Source organism: Meriones unguiculatus, chromosome 7 (assembly GCF_030254825.1).
Source record: "Meriones unguiculatus strain TT.TT164.6M chromosome 7, Bangor_MerUng_6.1, whole genome shotgun sequence".
Classification (NCBI taxonomy): Eukaryota; Metazoa; Chordata; class Mammalia; order Rodentia; family Muridae; genus Meriones; species Meriones unguiculatus.
The window spans coordinates 121,616,460-121,639,994 of NC_083355.1; the positions used below are offsets into that span (position 1 = coordinate 121,616,460).

Consider the following 23,535-nt stretch of genomic DNA (forward strand, 5'->3'; position numbering starts at 1 on the left):
GAAACTGTAAATTTCTCACGGGCAGAGTCGGTGTCTGGTCTGGAGTGGTGTCTTCAGGCTCCATGCCTCAGGAAGCTCCTGTTTTTGAATTATGTGCCTGAGAGAAGCAGAAGGACACATTTCTGTCAAAGCCTTACTAGAGGGAGAGTCTCAATGGGTTGGGGAGGTGGTTTCAGGGATGGACATAGCTGTGTAGAGCTCCAGGATGTGAGCCTTGAAGGGAGACTTCAGTTAGGAGAGGAAATAAGTATCTGAGGAAAACTGTTGTACTCTTCAAAACATGGTTGCTTTCCAGATATAGAGAACATTCTCTGAAAAAAGCTCCTTAAAAATCAAGGTCTCTAGAGATGTATGATTCTTTTGAGTGAATCATTTCCTTCTTTTACTACTTTAAGAAAGACCTCTGGATTTCCTAGGCCATCAGTTAAGTGGTTTGCTGGTGGATCCTGTTCCATTTTCTTGTTGTTTTCCATCACTCAGCACTGAATCTAAGGACTCATTGATGCAAGACAAGTACCCAGCTGCAGAGCTATATCCTTAAATCTCTTCTTACTTTTGAAACTTGATTTCATTAAGTGGCCCAAACTGCCTTGAACTTACTCTGCATCTTATACAGTCTTTGAACTTGTGGCCCTCCAGCCTCACCCTCAAGAGCCGCTGGTATTGCAGGCCTGCACCACTAGCCTGCCTGGCCACTCTTTAACATTCTCACCGACGCATGCCTTCCATATTCTTGCTTGTAGCTGGCAATTTCTACCAAAGAGATATTTTTTCACATGCCTGTGTTTCCTTCCTATAATTTTTGCATAATGACCATGTGACTTTTGTTTTTCAATGAGACCGCTGATTATTCTTTGAAATGAATAAGACCACTGAATACTTTTGAAAACAGAGGACGGAGCTTCCTGACTCAGTCTCTGTCAGCGTTGAACTTGACTTGATCTACTTAGGACAGGCCCTTCACTTGAGCAGCCGGGAAGATCTAAGGTATCTGTCTGTCTCAGTAGCAATCCCCTAAGTTACTCATTAATTTTCTCATTTTATTGCTATTTAAATATTTATAATGTAGCCTTCCTGAAATTTGCCAGTTATCTCCAAATAGAGAACAAGCAAAACCAAAACAACACATTTTTCATGAAGCTAGTCATTGAACTCAGCAAAATCAAGTTGAACATGCTACTGTAGCCAGAGCGCAGAGCGCGTTTATGCATGAGCAGCTTGAACATGCTACTGCAGTCAGAGCGCAGAGCGCGTTTATGCATGAGCAGTGTCCAAATGGAAAAGGTTGAGGAGCTAGAGAATGTTCTAACTTTGAGAGGAACTGCAGCCGTTTCCTGTTTTGAGGACACATGAACTATGCAGAAAAGTTGTACTTTTGTTGACTTTGGTTGAAAAATCTATTTGGTTATAAGGTTACTTTCACAGTCTTTGGACAATTAAGTTTGAAGTCCAGCTTAAGAAAATATTTCAGGAAAAAGCAAGAGCAAGCCTGTGGGGACTCCCGAGGAGAGGCTTACCCCTCTATCCCCTGACACTTTTGGTGTCCTCCTATATTTCCATGTTCATTACTTACTATTATATTTTTAGTTTATTATAATTACTGTTGACAGTATTTATTTATTTATCGTAATTATGACAGCATGCAGTATTTGTGAAAAACCCTTGGGTATTATTGTGTTCATGGCATGTGATCATGATTGAATTTGCATTTAGAGTTAGTCTACATCATATGTGGTTCAAGCATTTTGGGAGGGTCTTATGTTGAAGGTAGGTGACAAGATTTGTTGTTGAGAACAATTTGCCACTGTTGTCTTTCTAAAGGAGGTACTACTTCTTTTTGTAAAGAATGAATATTGATAAATGATCATTGCTTATATTATGGGGCACAAGTGACAGGATAATGCAAATACATATGTGGAATGATTGATCATATAAATTAGAATATCCGAACTAATACTGTCTCAAAGCTATCATTCTTCAGTATAACAGAAAAGTTATATTTTTAACCATTATCTTCTGGGCCCTTGGCAGTTACCATTCTGGGTTTTGTTTCTAGTGCTCATTAATTTTTTAAAAAAGAGCCTACACAAAAAGAAAAACATCTGGTACAAGATATTCTTTGTTAACAAATCTTGTGGATTGTGATGTCCTGCAACTATCCCATCAAATTAACAGCAAAGTAAAAATAAAAGGAACTTGTCTAAGCTTAGTTGTTATGACATGTACAGCAAATCATCAATGTTACTAAAGTTTCATAGTGATTCTAAGACAATGCTGAGGTTCCAAAGATGACTTAAAGTTAACATTGTAGCAAAGCATCAGTGTTACCAAAGTTTCATATTGATTCTGAGACTATGCCAAGGCTCCAAAGATGACTTAAAGTTAACATTGTAGCAAATCATCAATGTTACCAAAGTTTCGTAGTGATTCTGAGACTATGCCAAGGTTCCAAAGATGACTTAAAGTTAACATTGTAGAAAATCATCAGTGTTACCAAAGTTTCATAATGATTCTAAGACTATTCCAAGGTTCCAAAAATGGCTTAAAGTTAACACTGCTTTTTGTTACTTTTGCGAAATTAGGATACTAACTCAATACTACAATTATTTTGCCAGACTACCTGTTCAATACCAAGTCAGATCAGGGCAGAGATGGGAAAGAACAGAGTATACGCTTATTCATTCAGTTTGGTGAGGCCTGAGGCAAGTTGAGCTAGAAATGGTATTTAGGACTCTCTAGGATTTACAACTCTGGATAGAGGGTAAAGGTAAGGTGAGGGACCCAGCAATTCTGAGGAGTGTGTGTGTGTGTGTCTGTGTGTCTGTGTGTCTCTGTGTGTGTATATATATACATACTAACCCCCAATATCCACAGAACATAGATCTTAACAAGGAGACTAATAAGGGGTCATTAACTTCTGGTACTACTTCCAGTTTCTCATTGTTTGAAGAAAGAAGAGGCATTATGAAAGCCACGTGAACAATATCACACGGGAAGGTCGGAGACACTCTGAGAGCTAGGGGGTAGACAAGATCCAGAGGGAACGCACCGGGGAAAGGATCCTCAGGATGGTCACAGGGGTCCTGACAATGTGATATGTGTAAGATGAAGTTCTTCAGACAGCCTTGCAAGGATCCTGCTATTTCTGCCTTAAAGAAGGAATCACGGGGCTTAAGAGCACTGAGCAGCTGTCCCAGGGACTTGCATCTGGCAATAACAGAAACAGAATTGCATTTGAGAAGGAACAGGGCAGTTTGTATTTATTTATTATTAATTACAGTTTATTTACTTTGTATCCCCCATAAGCCCCTCCCTCCTCCCCGCCCGTCCCACCCTCCCTTCCCCTTCTTCGCGCATGCCCCTCCCCCCCAAGTCCACTGATAGGGGAGGTCCTCCTCTCCTTCCTTCTGATCTTAGTCTATCAGATCACATCAGGAGTGGCTGCATTGTCATCTTCTGTGGGCAGTTATTTTTAATTTTTATTTAACTTTTATTAATTACACTTTATTCATTTCTGTGGGAAGTTTTAATAACACATTATTAAAGAGAAAATAGAGAAAATAAACGAAAGAGGCGGTGCGTCGTCTCATCTGTACCTTTTGAGGGCCGGAGGAGGAACATGGAGGATGGTGGATTTCCAGACCACAACGAAGGATTTTCTGAGTTTGGAAATAATCCCAAGGGAAAGGAAGGGTTTGTGAATATGACAGTTGTATTCTGGACACACTCAGGAGGAGAGTAGATGGCAGCTTGTCAGAATTGCTGTGGAGGGAACTCAGCTTGGAGTGGAAATGGGACCTTAAGTCCCTGAGGTTTTCTATCCTGTCTTCAGCCTCTGGGTTCCTGTGTGGCTGGGGACATGAGAGACAAATGCTCATTCATGGGTAGCTCTGGGCTTCCTGGGAGCCTTGACAAGGAGGCAGAATGTGTTCTTAATTTCATCAAGTGGCAGAAAGTTTGTCAGTGGTGCTGAACATTCCCAAGCTTGCTCACATTTTGGAGGATGGGTGGTATACAGAGCTCCGAGTTTATGGTTAGGATTCAGCCAGAAGCAGGGCATGACAGACATTCTCGCTTGCATCTATTCCTTCATTTTAACCACCACCTTGGAATCCAAGGTCTAGTGCTTGGAACATATCTAGGGTTCCATGAGCCTGAGAAAACATGTAGATAACTTTTAAAATCCCATGTACTTATTTTAAAAGTTGTTTTAGTACAGAACATAGCCTGAAGTTATCATAGAGTATAGAACACACTCTCAGGATGGAGGAGTAGACAGTGGCCAAAGAGAACATTCTCAATCTTTTATTTACACATTAATTCAAACTGAATGAAATGTGGCGATGATTTCTCTTCACCAGTTTTCACTATCATTTAACCTTTGTTACCACTATATATTATTAATTATATTATTACTATAATGAATATGATGAGTTTCTCATTTAAAGAAGTATTCAAGATTTTTTACTATCAGGGAAATGTAAATTAAACCTACTTTGAGATTCCATCTTATACCTGTCAGAATGGTTAAGCTCAATAACACCAGTGACAGCTCATGCTGGTGAGGATGTAAGCAAGGGAAGCACTCCTTCATTGTTGGTGGGAGTGCAAAATTGTTCAGAATCAATATTGAAGTTGGAAATAAATATTGAAGTTCCTCAGAAAATTGGGAATCGATCTACCTCAAGACCCAGCTATACTTGAGCATATACCCAAAGGGTGCTCTACTCCCCACAAGAACACTTTCCCAGGTTCATTGTGGCTTTATTCATAATAGCTAGAAACTGGCAACAACCTAGGTGTACCTCAACCAAAGAATAGAAAATGTTGTAATTTACTCAGTGGAGTATTATCCAACAGTTAAAAAACAATAACATCCTGAAATTTGCAAGCAAATGACTGCAACTAGAAAAACTTACCCTGAGTGAGATAACACAGACCCAGAAAGACAGACATGGTATGTATTCATTTATAAGTGGTTATTGGCTGTTAAGTAGATGCTAAGCAAGCTACAGTCCACAGACCCAGAAAGGTTAGGTAAAAAGGAAGGTTCTTGGAGGGGGACACATCTCCCGGGAAGAGGAGATAGAATAGATTTTGTAGGTGAACTGCAGGTGGATGGGGAAAATAGGAGAGATTAGGTTAGGGGAGAAAGAATGAAGGAAAGAGTGTGGGGAGAGACAGCTGAAGTTGGGGGGCATTTGAGGGGTGGTATGGAAACACATTGCAGAGGAAACTGCACTAGGAATTTATGAGGGTGACCATAGTGAAGAAGGGCCATCTTTTGTAGCCAGGCAAGGCTTCCAGTGGTGGGACTGGGTTGCATTCGGTTGAGCTGTTGGCTGGAGATCCCTAAACAAGCCATGCGGATGCTAGGACAGAGGGTGGATCTCTACAAACTGACAGTCAGACCTCTGAGGACAACAAACGCAGGGCTCACTGACCATAGAGAGCTGGAACTGGTGCCTGCTGGAACCTTCATCTGTGTTTTAGGTCTATTTGGCATGGGAAGGTACTATGCAGATTACAGAAAGAGAAACCAACCACAAAAACTCTTGACCTACAACCTGTCCTGCCTGCAAGATGTGCTGGGGCAGTGGTGGCACAGACCTTGTGGAAGTGGCCAACCAATGTCTGGTTTAACTTGAGGCCCAGTCCATGGGAGGGAGCCCATGCTCTCTACTGCCTGAATGGCTGGCCACTGCCCGGAGAGCTAGGGTAGAATCAAACATGATTGGAAAAAAATCAATGAAATAATTCCTAATGATATTCTGCTATACTCATAGATCAGAGCCTTTTTCAGTCATCATCAGAGAGGCTTCCTCTGGCAGCAGATTGGAGCAGGTGCAGAGACCCACAGCCAGACATTAGGCAGAGACATTAGGAAAGAATCCAAATTCTTCCTTGGGTCCCTCCCCTCAAAGCTTAGGGAACTCTGCAGAGGAGGAGGGGCAAGTATTGTAGGACTGAGGGCCTGGATGACACCAGGAGAGCATGGCCCACTGGATCAGCTAATCAGGGTGCATATGGGATTGCAGAGACGGAAGTGGAAAGCATGGGCCAGCAAGGGTGTGCACTTGGTCCTCTGTGTATTTGTTATGGCAGTTAGGTTGTATCTTTGTGGAACTCCTAACAGTGGTAGGAGTAGGGGATGTCTCTGACTCTTTTGCCTGCTCCCAAGACTCTTTTCCTCCTATTGGGTTGCCTTGCCTAGATTTGATATGAGGGTGTTTGCCTTGTCTTATTGTATCTTGTGTTTTCGTGTTTAGTTGTCTCTTGAAGGACCCCTCTTTTCTGAAGGGAAATAGAAGAGTAGTGAATTTGGGGGAGAGGGGATGTTGCGGGAGCTGAGAGGCATAGAGAGATGGAAAACTGAGGTCAGGATGTATTATATGAGAGAAGAATCTATTTTCAATGAAAATTAAAAATAACAAATAAAATATAAAAATATAGTGGTTTTTGTGTGTTGCATGTATGGATGTGTGTGAGTGTGCATGTGTGTACACGTGCAGAGGCATATATCTGATGTCAGGTGTCTTCCTTCCTTGCCCTCTATCTCATGTTTTAGATGAGGTCCCTCACTAAACCTGGAGATCATTGACTTAGCTAGGCTGGCAGTCCATTAACGTTCCCCGGCTCAGCTATCTGCATCTCCATTGCTACAGTTAGACATGAGTCACTCTCAGGAGCTCATGCTGTGCGGCAGGCACGTTACTGAATAAGCTCCCACACCAGTTCCAGTACTGAGTTTCATTGTGGCATTTTCACACGTGCATATTATCTAGTTTATTCATATGTATTTTTCTCATTGATCTCTTTTATTCCCTTTACTAGTGTCCCCTTCCTCTTTCCAATACAGAGTTTCAGGTATAGTGCTAGCAACAAAATGCAGAAATGGAAACAGTTCCCAACTGGCTGACATACTGGTCTTTTTGAAATGAACAGCGGCGTAAGAGTTTAAGTAGGTAAAAAACCAAAACTATTTACTGTTCTATAATTATCGTGACCTGGATGTACTCTTTACTCAATGATACTTTCCTGCAACTTTATTTACTTACGATGAAGATGTTCATTTACATTGAAGATGTTAGGAAAAGATAAAGTAAGGGATGAACTAATAACTTTGTAAGAACATGACTAGATGAAATCCTGTTGGTCTGTTTGGCTGAGAAAAATGAAATCATGAGCACATGCCTTCTGAGTTATATGATGGATTCCTTGAGGGTCATCTGCCATGAAGAAGAAAAGCAAACTGAGTACAGGGGAGGGACAAAGATGATAAACCATTTGCTTCTTTTTTTTATTGGGAATAAGAAGTAGTTATTACAATTATGCTTTATGTATGGGGGTATAATAATGACAGGTTTTCTGGCATTTAGAAGACAAGTGCTGGAAGATAAAATCCTTTTTCTCATCGGTACACACAAACACATAAGGTAATGGTAGCTATGGGCATATACATTGTAAATCAGAAGAAAGGTTGGCTGTGGGGGACTGGATGATGTTTCACATAAAAACCTCAGCTCAGTTTGGGAAAGAGACTGAAGAAGAATCTACATGGGAGACACTACAAGATGATCCTGTACATGACTTCAGAGATGGATGACTGAAAATAAAAGACATTCAAAAGAAGATATTTGGAGAAGGAGAGAGGAAGGGCTGTAGAGGGCAGAGAAAGCAGTTCTATCTTGAAGTTATGCTGGCTGTGCTGGCTGAGTATCAGGGTGGAAATGTCAAGCATGAGGATGAAGTACTGTTGGGAGGGTGGGGCGTGAATGAGCTAGAGTTGTAAATATGATGCCTGAGTCTCCAGGAGTTCACAAGACAGCAGGACAGCCCACGGAGAGAGGCAAGCAGGGCACAGTGGCTGTAAGAAGCAACCCTAATTTTACCACATTTTGCTCTTTAGCTGCCAAAGACTTAAGAACAGATCTTGTAAAAGTAGCCTGCATTCTCAGAAATGTGGGTGTTGTACAGTTTGGTTCCTTTCCAGTTCCTGCCAACCATCAAATGTAGTCAGAGAGCCAGTTTTTATAAGTAAACACACCATGTTTTCATTATAAGATTAGATAGGAGTGCTGACAAGGAAGACATTCTGACTAAAAGCAGAATCCCTGATGACTTAGTGATGCTTGAATGGGGGAATGGAGACATGGCAACCAATTATAAAGACAGGACAAAGCCCAGCCGAGAGCATTCTTATTGGGCCCTCTCATGTGCTGCAGGTGGCCCAACCTTTCATTTGCAGTCAGTTGATGAAATCAATAAGAAAAACAGGTAAGAGTTGTATTGAATGTATAGAATACTGCATAGAAGGCAGTGCAGAGATAAACACATCTGCCTCTGTGGAGAATGAGGGCTTGTTCCTGAGAGTGTCTCTTAATACTTTAGGGTCCAACAGAGATATTTATTGGTGATGCTGCTGTCAGACTTCTCTTGCTGTGGTGGCCACAGCAGTGAAGAGGATATGTGTTCTCATCAGGACTATCTGGATCCTCTTTCTCTTTGGCCTATAGAGGGGCCATGAGGAGATGAGGAAGGGGGCTACAGCCAGGATACAAAGTGAATAAATTGTAATAATAATAATAACAATGAGCAAAGAGGTATGTGTTCCATGGTTAAATAGAAATTATTTATTAAATAAGCTACCTCTAGCTTAGACACTGTTCTTATACCTTATGACATTGTTTTACTGTTAATATTACAGAGTGTTTGAGTTTATTTTCCTGTGATGAATTGATAGAACCCCCCAAAATAACTCTTTACAGAGATAACTGAAAGTGCAGGTCAAATGTGTCAGTGTGGCCTGGACTGGTGCTGAAATGACCATCTGCTAAAAGAGGAAGTGAAATTCTTAGGAGCTTTATGCAATGCATTCTTACAGTTCTGGTTCAAGTTGCTTTCACTATAGATCTGCTTTCTAATAGATATGTTTAGAAACTATAATTTTGTAATCTATGACAAACTTAATTTGGTTTCTGAGAAGAAATAACTTGAAATTGAGCCCTGAAAAATAGAGCTGGGAATTTGATCTATAGATAAAAACATAGTGGGTCCCCTTGTCTACTCTACCTGAAGAAGACTTAATAAGGCCATAATAGTATTAAGATTTTTATCTGCTAATTTAAAAATAAAAACATAAAAACCTAGGTTGATTATAATGTGTAAGTGGGCTCATTTTTCCCCAACAAAGAAAAATGTCAAATAAGCACTAGTCACAGAATGCCATCTGTCTTCTGATGGCTGAGTGAGGCCAAGTCACTGGCCTTTTCTGAGACAAAGATAATGTCTCTATGCTGTCACCTTTTTTTGTGGTGGGGTTAAATATGAATATATCCATAAGAGCACCCAGCATGCTACTACTCAAGAAATAATAACATTCACTAAGTAGCTGAAAGAAAATGATCTTAGAAGTATGTTACATCAGTGAGTAAAGATAAATGTACAATACCAATGAGCCTGGGAAATACCTAAATCCAAAGCACAGGGGCCTTGCTTTGGTCTAAGCTGACAGACATAAAACTGTACATTCGCATTTCCAGGTTAGTAGAGATCTGTTTGAAATTTAACGTTCTAGTCACTGTATCTAAACATAGCATGACTGTTGCTGATATTCAGGGCACTTGCTGTACTCCCAACGAACCACAATGACTTAAGAAAAAAGTACTATGCTTTATTTAAATGTTATTGGCATATTACTGAATGATATTGGCATATTAATATTTTGCAAATAGAAATGTGTAAATTACTAATAAATGTTCAATGCAAATTAATATTTGTAAGACAGAATCAAAAAGAAAATTTTGGAACTTTGTAAATACCATTTGAGATGTAACACTCATGGGTTGGACTGTTTTAAAAATATAATTTTAGCAATTAAATATTGCTGAAAAACTTATTTTGATGGGCTAATTCTTCAAATATTTAAATTTGAGCAACCTCTATGCATTTTAAAATTGTTTGAAATTGTTATCCCACATTTTTCTGTTTTACTGATTAAAAGACATACATAAAATTGTTTTACTGAAACAGAAATGCATTTATCACATAGATTTTCATAAATTATAGAAGATATGCACTTGATTTTCTTCCTCGGTGCAATGAATTTTCCGTTAGAGAAACTAAACAATGCCACCCTACACCAAAGTGCATAGAACCCACCAGTGAGACCCCTTCACAAGATGGCTTCTGAGCTGTGGCTGTCAGGAAGCACATTTGAGTGTTCCTCAATACACTTTTACTCAACAATTCTGTTATGATACTAACAAACAAACAAACAAAACCAGTCACTGTGGACCAGAAAGGGATTCTCTAAGAGAAGAAATTCAGAAAGAGAAACAGATAGTGGCTGAAAGTTAGGGTGGACTCAGCCGCTAAAGGGAAAATATGTGTAGAATAAAAGTTTAATCCAACTTTCATTTACAAATACTTTAAAAACTGAAATACTTGCCGATTTATCCACCTTTGTTTGAAGACGCTTATGGACTCTCAGCACTGGAACTTCAGGAGAAGTCTTACTTCAGCCTTCTCTGGGGATACGGGCAGACCTGCTGGGACAGTGGCCCTAGATTCTCACTAAACTTTCACTGACAGGAGTTTGGTGTTCTCCCCATACCAAGTAAAATAGAAATCAGCCAAACATCTGAATAAAACACTCTACTTCTATAGACCTGCACCCCAGAATAAATCAACGTGGGCTGCACTTGTTTCTGGACCCCAGCCTCCAGATTGTGAGAAAAACACAAGCCTGGTATTTGGTTATGAAGTCCTAGAAAACTCTAGGTGATAGGAAGGCTTGGTGGCTGGAACAGCAAAGTAAACTGAAAACTGGGGGCTGAGAGAGGGACTGGGGTTGGCAGTAGGCTTTGAAACCTCAAAGCTCCCCCGCCCCAAGTCATGCGGTTCCTCGAGCAACACCTTACCTTCCTAGCCTTTCTGAACAACTCTGCCTATGAGGACCAAGAATTCGAATGTCTGAGAACATGGGAGACTTTCTCATTCTAACCACCACACATTTCTTTTTTCTGTAACTTGCTTATTTCACTTCACAGTGCCCTCAAGGTAGTTCTGTGCTGAGATGAGAAAGGATTTTATCTGCTTTAGGCTTAGTATTGTTACATACTGTATACATACCATGTTTTATTTTTATTTATTTATTTTTTCAATTAAATTTTTAGTTTTTATATTAATTACAGTTTATTCACTTTGTATCCCAGCTGTAGCTCCCTCCCTCCTTTCTTCCCAGTCGCACCCTCCCTCCCTCATTTCCTCCCATGCTCCACTAATAGGGGAGGTCCTCCTCCCCTTCCATCTGACCCTAGCTTCTCAGGTCTCATCAGGACTGGCTGCAATGTCCTCCTCTGTGGCCTGGTACCTGAGCCCACCACTGAGTTCAGTCAGAGACAGTTCCTGTTCCCCTTACTAGGGAACCCACTTGGAGACAGATCTGCCATGGGCTACATCTGTGCAGGCGTTCTAGGTTATATTCATGAATGGTCCTTGTTTGGAGTATCAGTCTCAGAAAGACCCCTGGGCCCAGATATTTCTGTTGCTCTCCCCCTGTGTCCTCTCCAGCTCTTACTTTCTCCCCCTTCTTTTATAGGATTCCCTGCACTCTGCCCAGAGTTTGGTTCTGAGTCTCAGCATCTGCCTTGATACACTGCTGCATGCTATGTTTATTTTGCCCTTTACACATTGATGAAATTTATGCTTTCCCCTACTTCCTGGTTCTTGTGACTGATGCTGCTCAGAACCTGTATGTGCAAACATCTCTGTAAGATTCTGCTATTTGGGCCAGAACGATGGTTAAGTACATAAAAGTGCTTGTTGTACCAGCCCGTTGACCTCACTTCTGTCTCCAAGACCCATGATGAAAGGAGAGAACAGACTCCAAAAGTTGTTCTCAGCCTCCACATGTGCTGTGTGGCTGCACATGCCCATATTCAGACCTTCTCTTCTCTCTTCCTCACTCTCTTCCTCTGTCTCTGTCTCTCAAACATACTAACACACTAATAAAAATAACGAATATCCTATTTAAAATGCATCTAAATGAAAAGCAGATTCTGATTTTAGTTACCTTGGATATGGCCCTAGAGATGAGACTGCTCCATCTTCCAGTAACTCTGGTCTTTCTTGAGGAAACGGGCTTTTCACAGTGGCTGCTCCTTTGTATATTTGTTCCCGTGTTCTTGAGGCTTCCAGTTGCCTTTCACCTGTTGAGTTGCTATTCTTCCCTGTGATGTCACTCTGATAGTCCATCGTGACATGTCACTGTTGTGAATTGCACATCTTTTATGTTTACTGGCAATTTGTTGTCTTTGAAGAAGTATTTATGTTCTTTCCCTAATTTCTCTCAGGTCGTTTGTCTTTATATTTTTTGGTGGTGTTTAATTATTTTTATATACTCTGAATTAGTAACTTCTTATTGGATTGATGGCCTTCACTTCCTTTCGTGTTTGTATCCTTTGATCCATGACCTTGTTCCATCCATCCATCCATCCATTTTAATTTTTGTTTCTTATGCTTTTTTGTCATATCCTGTAAAATCAAATCTCATGAAGCTTATTGGCTATGTTTTATCCCGGAGTTTTATAATTTCAGCCGTTGGCAAGGGCTTTAATCTATTTTGTGGTAAGTTTTATATATGGTGCAATGCATCATAACTCTATTCCTTCACATAAGCACTTCCTTCTCCCTGAGACTGCTTGTTGAGTGGTCATGCTTTCCACATGTCATGGTTTTGGATTCCTTACTGAAGATTGTCTGAGCTGGCTCTGGGATTAATTTGTGCGGTCTGCTCCGTTTTTCCGTGTATACTGTGTGCCAGCACCACAGTACTTAGATTATTGTTTTAAACTATCTGAAGTTAGGAACTGTAAGACCTCCATTCTTTCTCAATATCAGTTTATATATTTGAGGGGTTTTTGTGGTTCCTTATGAACTTTAGAATTTTTCTGTTTCTATAAAAATAACTTTATGATTTTGATACATATTACATTTAATTTGTATATTTCTTCAGACATATGGAAATAATAAAATAATACTGTTTCCAACCACTTGCTTGCTGCTTCTTCTGTCTCATCTGTGTCTGTGGTTTTCAGAGCTCAGCTCTTTCACCTCCTTAAGTTTATTAAGTATCTGACCATTTGAGCACTATTGTAAACGGTCCTGCTTTTCTTAATTTCCTGTTTAGTTTGCTTTTCCTTTTTCAGATATACAATTAGGATGTTTCCTTTCCTTTTCTTCTTTTCTTTTGTTTCTTTCAACTCTGCTAAGTTTCTTTATTAGTTACAAACAGGATTTTTCTCTTTGGTGTGTGTAGAATGTTTAAGAGTTTCTAAGATAATCTCATGTGCTACCATCCAAACACTGTGCTAATTTTACTTCTTTATTTGGAATCTTTTTTTTTTTACCCGCTTCTCTTCCCATCCCCCCCCCCCGTTTTTTCTTGCCTGACATTCTGGCTTGGAATTCCATGCTAGTCACGTAGGAGTGGGGAGACCAAGTTTTCCTATTCTGTTCTTGTTCTTGAAAGCACTCAAGCCCTTCCTCTTGACTTTGGTCCTGGCTCAGGCTCCACACCCCTATATATAGTTTTTATTATGCTGATGTAGTATTCTGTTTTTAGTTTGTTGAGAGTTTTCATTATGACTAGATGTTGAATTTGGCACAAAAGAAATTCTGCATCAACTATGATTATAATGTGGTTTTCTGGTCAGTGTTACACTCATTACTATTTGCGTGTTGAGCCATACTTGTAGGATTTGTCATGGTGTATAGCCCTTCTACTGTACTGCTCAATCATGTTTCTTGATATTTTGTTGATTATTTCTCCATTATGTTTATCAGGGATACAGGTTTATGATTTTTTGTTTTCTTGTAATGTGTTTGCCTTTCATATATATCTGGATAATACTGGTCTCATAAAATGAGTTTGGGAGTTGTCTTAGCTATTTTGTGTTATGATAACAGGATATTAGACAGAAGCTGTGTGATAGAAGAGATTTATTTTTTGGTAAATAATAGTTTTGAAGCCTGAACATTCAAGGTTGGGTGGTTAAATTTACTGAGTATTCTAAGGCTATGATATTAATAGCAGAAGATATCACATAGCAAGGGAGGAAGTCGAGGAGCTAGGAGAGGCTCTTTCCATATATCCACATCACCTGCTGCATCTGCTAAGATTCAACATTGGTGCCTTCATGGAGTTATCACGGCCTCACCACTTCTCACTAGGTTCTGTTTCTTGAAGGTCTGCCCACTTCTTGTTATCCCCACAGCTTCTAGCACACAAATCTTTAGTAGGCACTATCAAATCCATTGTAGAAGTGTTCCCTTATTTTCGGTTTTTTGAAGATTTTTGAGAAGAATTGGTTTTAACTGTTCTATAAATATTTTGTAGAATTCTCTGGTGAAGTCATTTGGTTATGGTTTTTTTTTTGTTTTTGTTTTTGTTTTGTTTTTTTTGGTCGGGAAATTCGCCGTAGTTTTGTTAATATGTTACCGTCTTCCTTGTACTTAGAGGACTGCTTAGACTTTCTGTATTATGTACAGGTTGTGGTAGGTGGTACATTTCTAGAAATTAAGGCATCATTTAGGCATTTCTTTTTTTTTTTTTTTTTTTTACTTTTCAAGCTATTTTATTTTAAAATGTCTACTTGGGAGGAACGTAAGGGGAGAAGATGGAGGGAGGGTGGGATTAGGAGGAGACGAGGGAGGGGGCCACAGCTGGGATAAAAAGTAAATAAATTGTAATAAATAATAATTTAAAAAGAAATAAAAATGTGATTAAGCCTCTAAAATGATAATAATGTTATGAGCCATATGCCTGAACAAATATTTCTATTCCATTCCATGTGTGGCTTTTGGACCCTTTTTTCTTGTAGTCCTGAAGCTGCACCACGGCTGTTTCCTGAAGTGTCTCCCTCGGAGTGCTGGCAGAGTGCACTGTGCCACCTTCCTTCTGAAAATGTGCCATGCTGAGCCACAGGCACCTGCTTCCACTGTGCTGGGTAGAAAGGCCGTTGCACGCCACGTGTTATAACCTGAAGCCAAATAGATGCCCCCTTAGTATTTCTGAACAGACAGGCAAACGGATGAATGCATAGAATTCTCACTTCATCAGGATTCTTCTTAGTTGGAATAATATGACTTCAAGAATTCCTTAGAAACTCTAATTCATTCATTGTAATTTCTTGCTTTCTTGCTTGCTTTACCTTTTTTTTTTCTGGCATGCAATTGAAATGTTTAATATATATATAAATACATATATATTAAGATTCTACAAGATGCATAGGTTGTATTATATATTAAATCACAAAAAAAAAATCTTCCAAAAAGGTAAGTAAGCTCTTTAGGTTAAATTTTGATACTATAAGCCCATTATGAAAAGCAAATGAATTTTGCTTTAGTTCAAGTAAGAACTAATTTATGTAATGTGGGAGAGTATGGGCTGAAGTAATTGCTCAGTAGGTTTTCATAAAAGCCCAAATTCATCCACTGTAGAAAATTGTTGACATTTAAGGAGTAGCATAGAGACAGGGAGACTGAGAAAGAAAAGGAGATTAGCTTTGCTATAAAGGAAGAGCATACCAAAGAAAATGCATTAAGACATACTTTATTCAAATATTAAATTATTTTCAGAAAATTTGTATGTTCTCTTTGTAGCGATAGCACACTTGAGCAGAGCCACTCAATTCCAGTTTTACATATAGCCAAATACATGGGTCTTACAGCAATACCTGACCTCCTGTGAAAGATAAGCTAATATAAAACTGCTGCCCAGTACTGTTGTAGCCAAATATAAAGATGCATTATGAATTAATTTAGGCATTTCTTTTAGTTTATCTAACTCAATATAAAGTGTTTTCAAAGTATTCTGCTATAGCCCTTTTAATTCTGTGACTCTTTCATCTCATTTTTTTATTCCAATTTATTCTTTATCTCTCCCAATCTGAGTAAATATGTATTCATTTTTTTGATAGATAACAGTTGAGAGAACACTACTGGAGTGTTTGTCCTGTCTGTAAAATGGGCCAAGCACATTCTGTGCAGGATGCTGAGCCCCACAGAGGGCACACCACTTATTCTTTGCAGTTTTGTACTTGGTACTTAATAAACAGTATTGAGTTGGAGAAATTCTATTATAGATCAGGGTCTGTTTTTCAGTCATTGCCAAAAACTAAAACCTTAACCCTTACAGTTACTCAGCTGCTTCTTACCAGGTGTGACTCTTGCCTGCTACTATGTGTTTTTGTTTGTTTTGTTTTCATTTTGTACTATTTTCTTTTTGCCTATAATATGGGCCTCTGTTGTGCATGGTTCATTCTAGAAAGACAAATTACTTGGGATTGGAGAGATGCTTCATCTGCTAAGAACACTTGTTAAGGGCTGGAGAGATGGCTCAGCCGTTAAAGGCGAGGCTCACAGCCGAACCTAAGAATACACGCTGCTCTTCCAGAGGGTCCAGGGCTTGATTCTCAGCATGCTCCTGAGGCCTCATGAGATTTATAACTGTGCAGTGCCAGGGAATCTGATGCCCTCTTCTGTCATCTGAAGGCACTGGTACACAAGTGGCAAAACATCCAATGCACATAAAAACAAAATTAAAAAGAAAAAGAGACTACTTCACAAGCCGTTCGTTATTAATCCCATTTTACAACATTTTAAAGTGTTTGAACGATTCCCTTTTTTAAAAAAAATCCCCAATTAGAAAGGCAAAGAGGATGGACATTGGAGGAGGGAGAAAACAGGAAACAGGACAGGAGCCTACCACAGAGGGCCTCTGAAAGGCTCTACCCTGCAGGGTATAGAGGCAGATGCTGAGACTCTTAACCAAACTTTGGGTAGAGTGCAGGGAATATTATGAAAGAAGTGGGAGATAGTAAGACCTGGAGAGGACAGGAATTCCACAAGGAGAGCAACAGATCCAAAAAGTCTGGGCAAAGGGATTTTTTCTGAGACTGACGCTCCAGCCAAGGACCATTCATGGAGATAACCTAGAAGCCCTGCACAGAGGTATCCCATGGCAACTCAGTGTCCAAGTGGGCTCATAGTAATGGGAACAGAGACTGTCTCTGACATGAACTGATTGCCCTGCTCTTTGATCATCTCCCCCTGAGGGGGGAACAGCCTTACCAGGCCACAGAGGAAGACAATGCAGCCAGTCCTGATGAGACCTGATAGGCTAGGGTCAGATAGAAGGGGAGGAGGACCTCCCATATCAGTGGACTTGGGGAAGGGCATGGATGGGGAAGAGGGAGGAAGGTATAGGGGGATACAAAGTGAATAAACTGTAATTAATAAAAATAAAAATAATTTAAAAAATGTGTTTATGGTGTTTTCCTCAGGTAGCACGTGCACCGTGTGCTTGCAGTTTTGCAGGCAGAAGATGGCGCCAGATCCCCTGAAACTAGAGTTACAGACCCTGGTGTGCTGCCAGGTGAGTGCTGAGAGCCACCCCACCCCCCACCGCCATAGGCGCGGCAGAGGTCTTAACCGCCAAGTCCTCTCCCCAGATGCTAGGAACTCTTGTACTGTACTAGTGGTGATAACTTGGTAGAGGATTTTTTTCTAAGTGATTTTTAAAAACTCTCCTTTACTTTTACTAGAATAATTCTGAAAGTGAAATCTTTTCACTTATCCTGAAACCTTCTTTTGTCTGTCTCATCAACTTAGAAAAACTTAAGTGAGATTTGGTTCATTAGCTGTGTACCTGCTTTTATAAGGTTTGTTTTCAAGTTTTAGGAGGACGGGAACACCTTTCTTTTTTCCTTTCACTTCTCATGTGTGTTGGTTGGGAGGCTCTTGTTTGAATTACAACTTGATTAGACACAGGTGACTTTTAATTGTGAATGATTTAAGGACTCTGAAAATAATTACAGGTACAGATAATGAATATTCATTTTTTATATTAGATTCCACAAAGCAGCACTTGGCTTCATGAACAAAGAAAAATTCATTGATTTTCTTGATGGAAACTTATAAAACTGCATTATTGGCATTATTATTCTGTGAGTCATGGGGGTGAGAAATTACCATTGGACAAAGAAGAATGGTATCTGGTGTACAGAGGAGTAAGCACTGCAGTTTTGAAAGTTATTCAAGTCAATTGCAAAATGAGCAGACAATTCAGCACCATCTATGCTGAATCTTATTGTTCTTAGGTGAGGCCAGTATTGAAGCACTGACTTAAAAATGCCCCCGTCAGCCTCTGCTCTGCTCTCAAACAATCTTTTTATTTATTTATTTTGTTTATTACAGTTTTTTCACTCTTTATCCCAGCTGTAGCTCCTCCCTAGTCCCCTCCCAATGTCACCTTCCCTCCCTCCCTCTTCTCCCCCTATGCCCTTTCCCTCACTAATAGGGGAGGTCCTCCTCCCCTTCCCTCTGACTCTAGCCTATCAGGGCTCATCAGGACTGGCTGCATTGTCTTCCTTTCCTCTGTGGCCTAGTAAGGTTGCTCCCTCCTCAGGGGGAGGTTATCAAAGAGCAGGCCACTGAGTTCATGTCAGAGACAGTCCCTATTTCCCTTATTAGGGAACCCACTTGGAGACCGAGCTGCCATGGGCTACATCTGAGCAGAGGTTCTAGGTTATCTCCATGCATGGTCCTTGGTTACAGTATCATATTGATCTCTGCAAAGACCTCTGGGCTCAGATTTTTTTGTTCTGTTGCTCTTTTTGTGGAGCTCCTGTCCCTACCAGGTCTTTCTATCTCAACCTTCTTTCATAAGATTCCCTGCACTCTGCTCAAAGTTTGGCATCTGCTTTAGTACCCTGCAGCAAAGAGTCTTTCAGAGGTCCTCTGTGGTAGGCTCCTGTCTTGTTCCTTGTTTCACCCACTACTGCTGTCTATCCTGTTTGCCTTTCTGAATAATTGAGCATCTTCCCCAGGGTCCTCCTTCTTGCTTAGCTTCTTTAGGAGAAAGATTTTATGTCTAATATCTACTTGTAAGTGAGTATGTACCACACACATACACTTTCTGCTTCTGGGACACCGCACTCAGGATGATTGTTTCTAGTTCCATCATTTGCCTGCAAATTTCAGGATTGCCTTGGCTTTAATTGCTGAGTAGTATAAAATGGGGTACAGCGTTAAACAAACTTCTCAACAGAGGAATATCAAATGGCAGAGAAACAAATAAATGTTCAACATTCTTACTCATCAGGGAAATGCAAACTAGACCACCCTGAAATTTCACCTTACACTCATCAAAATGGCTAAGATCAAAAACTCACCTGACAGTACATGCTGGAGAGGTTATAGAGAAAAAGGAACCCTCCTTCATTGCTGGTGGGAATGTAAACTGTACAACCACTTTGGAAATCAATCTGGCGCTTTGTGAGACAATTAGGAATACTGCTTCCTCAAGATCCAGCTATACCACTGCTAGACATATATCCAAAATATGCTCAAGTACACAACAAGGACATTTGCTCAACCATGTTCATAGCAGCTTTATTTGTAATAGCCAGAAGCTGGAAACAACCCAGATGTCTCTCTACTGAGGAGTGGATGCAGAATTTGTGCTACATTTACACTATGGAATGCTACTCATACAATCTTTGAACCTCAGCAACTATCCCGTGGTACCTTTTGGGCTTCATGTGCTTCTCATTCCTGGGCTTGACTTATGAGCACCCACCATGGGAGCTTACTCTTCTCCTGGTGAAGATCATAAATAAACCATAAGTCCATATCATGTTCCTTTAGTCAAAGCAGGTCACTGAGCCACGCTCACATTAATGGCTTCTAGGGAAGCCCAGCCAGGATTGGCAGATGTCAGTACTTATTCACAGTGGTTCAGTCAGAGAAACTGCCATGTGACTGCTGCTGAGAACCCTGTAATGTGAACAACATGTCAAACTATAAATGTCAGACTACAAATACCTCAATTCTAGTTAAAGAATTTTATAAACAAGATAAATTTGAGTCATAGACTCTTTTATTAAAAATGATATGATATGTTAAGTCTGGAAGTAGAAGGATTCCAATGGAGCTGTGTGTGGCTGACCTATTTTTCTCCAGTCTCTTTGCTCTCTTTTCTTCCTGGAAGTCCCTGAGAGGATTCTGCAAACTGTATCTTGAAAATCACCAGTGCCTTCTTCTCTGAGCAGGCTCCACAGATGGCAAGAGTTGTTGGGTTACAAAACGTGCAGAATGTTTGGGTGGGTTGGGAAATGTTAAGCAGAGCTGCAGGAATTCTCGGAAGCTTTAGTGTTGGTGTTTCTTCAGAACCTCTCAAGAATGCAGGTCTCAGAATTACCAAAGCTTTTCTGAATTAGCTCGCTGTTTTGGATCATATCTTAGGAAAGACTATACTAAACAATTCCTTTCGGTAAAAGCATACATGTGAGGCAGACACTCATGACAGACTCTTGCCTGTATTTTACTTTGTCTGTTAGTTGCTTTAGGAGTCTCTCTGGCCCTGTTGTTGGGCTTCTTCATATGACCTGGGCATACTTGGGCAATGATGTAAATGCTTCGGCGAGTATTTTAACCTTTGAGAACAATAAGCCTGGTCAGTGCCTTTGTTAGGAACCAATGTGACAGACATTGAGTCCCTTTAGTGACTGGTTTCACAAAATGAATGAAGGACTGTGTGAGCTGACCTGAAACAACTGTAAGCATCGCCCACAGCATTAGCAAGCATGCAGGGATTCCCCTCGGATGCATTTGAAGCACCATTCATGAAGAAAATAATAGATGTTGAAATCTGTAATTTCCCATAATAAACCAAAATACACAAATTACTCATTTTTTCCCTTTTGGTTCACAACCAAATGACTGTTGTTGATCTGTGTAATTTGTGTCCTAGGTTACTGTCTGCAAAGCTCCCTAGACAGGCTATTGGAAGGTATATTTGAGCTGAGAGCTTATCTAGGGCTTCATAGGGAGGGCTGAAATCCAAGTTTCTGTTTTAGAAATGTGTATTTATTAGAAGTACATATGGATAAAAGTCTATGCATGGATAAAAAGACAATGGAAGCTCCTTTTCCCTCCCAGGTTGCTAATGTTTCTGTGAAATACTAACTGCTGACATATGAGGAGAATCACAACCAAGAATCCAACAGCAAAGTGTGAAAGGGCAAATTCATCTTCGCTGCCCTTGGACCCAATTCTGTTTTATGTAGGTCTGTTTTATTTCTCCTTTTACCAGGAGACTTTTCATATTTCAGAAAATTTCCATATTTTATAAAGAATAAACTTTTTAAGGGAGAGCGTTAGTTGTTTGTGTCAGCTGTTGTCAGCAATGCCTCTAGTAACACAGTAGTGGAATTACTATGATTCCCGCATATTGGCCATGTACATATGTAATACATAATTATAATATCTGATGAAGTTTTACTTTGTACTTAAAATATCAAAAAATGATTGCTAATGTTTCTCTAGTCTTTTTGGAATACTTTAAAGCAGTTACTTCAGAAATGTGACCTTTTTTTAAATCTTACAACTTAAGGTTTTTAATATCTTCTTTTTTCCATTGTAGTTTCAATGCTGTGTAAGGAAAAAAAAATCAGATTTATTATTTAATGTCAGGCTTACTCAGGCTTCATGAGAGTAGACCAGTTTAAGGGAGCCCAGAGAGCTCAGACAACTGCCCTGGAAATAATGATGCCTGCTGACTAGGTAGAGCCACACCCATCCCCTCCCCAGGATTGGTAATCAAGTTCTGCTGAAAACAGAATCGGCTGCCAGGCAGGGAAGGTAAGCTGTCCTAGCAGACCTGCCAGGGGAAGTTCTGCTTTACCATCTCATGTATATGTGTCAAGGGGGGCATAAAATTACGAGATGTATTGACAAACATGTAATAGCTTCTTTCATTACTTAAACTCTGTGAAAGAGCTCAAGTCATGTGGTCACGTGGCTGCTCTGTCTTGTAGGGTGTGTTTTATGGGTCTGCTCTTAGTTTCAATACATTTGAACTTTCACTCCCACTGCCTGCCTGATCTGAGTCACTGAAACATGGAAAGCCTGGACTTCCCGTCCTGTGACACCTGAGATCCGTGTGCTGACAGCACCTGCAGTGCTGAGCACAGCGCTCCTCACAGGGGGGTGGGGGGGTGGGGCAGATTCGGTGTTTTCCGCAGATGACTGCAATGTTGCTGCATTTGTGAACATCACTGTAGCTGTTGGGCTTGGGCAGACGCATCGCATGCTTGGTGTGCTGATACACAAGTTTGTTTTCGCTCCAACCCCAGGTGTTTCCCATCTCGGTCTCTCTCAAGTCTTTGCATGCCGAAACCACCTGTCTTTACTCAGAGCTGGGCACAGCTCTAGGTTTGTCATTAGCTGCCTGGCTCCGCATTTTAGGTCACTTGACTTCCTTCTTCGTGGCTCTGCCCTTGGGCCCGCAGAACTGCAGCCTCACTTGGTCTCCAGCCATGTTCCCATCAGTTTTATGGTATGCGGACTGGCTAGAACCTCCTCTCTGACCAGCTTTGTCTGCTTTCCCTGAGGATAGACAACCCCCATGTTACTGCTCTAATTGGTGGCATGAATCTGGGAGAGAGGAGCTTAAAAATGAGGAGACTGAAGTTTCATGAAAAAGCCAACCTTACTTTCAGCATTATACAAATTATATTCTGAGTGTTAGGTAGGTCATATGAGCTAAGTTCTCTTGAATTCAAGCTATAGACAGTCACAGGGCAACCCATGCTTGTAAACACCATCTAAGTAACACAAGCAAACAACAATATGAAACTTGAAGCAAACGTACTCTTATTTAGCACACCTGGGAGGGACACAAAAGCATAGTTCAAGAACAAATCTATGTTATAACAAGATTCTTGTTTACTTGGAGGATTTTTTAAAACAAGTTCTTAAAAACTTCTCTTCATGCAAGTTTCATTCACAGGCCATGTGCTGACATCACCATCTTCTTTGAAAACTAAAATTCAAGGAAGTTGAGACTTGTACTAGCTTTGTTCCTCTATAATGTCTTCTTAAGCCCCAGGCCTGCTAACACACCCCTGGACCACAAGTTGTGTGTAAGGTGCTGGCCTCTCTTGATGGACTTCTCTGAGGCTAGCTCACACTGCCCTGTCAACCTCTGCCCTGGTTAGGTTTTAATAAGACCATTGCCAAAAGCAACTTGGGAAGGAAGAGTTTTTTCACCTTATACTTTCAGGTAACATTTCCACACCAAGGGCAACCAAGGCAGGATCCTGAAGCGGAAGCCGTGGAGGGTGCTGCTTTCTCCATATGGCCTGCTCAGTTTGCTTTTTTATATATCTTGGGACCACTTGTCCAGGGCCCACAAGTATTTATAAAAACAAACAAATAACAATTCTACAGACTTACTACAGGTAATCTGATAGAGGCATTTTCTCTGCTACCTTGAGGTTCTTCTCAGATAACTTCAGCTTGTGTCCTGTTGAAAAATCAAACAAACAAACAAACAAACAAATAAAGGCAACTACTGTAACATCTCAACTTGACATTTCACCACTGTCATCAGTGAACTTGCTATGAATGTGCTTGTCTTGTGGGATTATGTCCCAAAGGGTGGTTACGGGCTGATGTACCATACTT

At 40.4% G+C, this 23,535-nt stretch overlaps 1 long non-coding RNA gene across 1 annotated transcript in view; it reads left to right on the forward strand.

Moving 5' to 3' along the window:
* The window catches only part of LOC132655466 (uncharacterized), a 70,394-nt gene that overhangs the window by 14,734 nt on the left and 32,125 nt on the right, over positions 1-23,535 (forward strand). Inside the window, exon 2 of the long non-coding RNA XR_009593276.1 lies at positions 17,349-17,440. This is a non-coding gene — a long non-coding RNA (uncharacterized LOC132655466). The remainder of the gene's footprint in view (positions 1-17,348; positions 17,441-23,535) is intronic.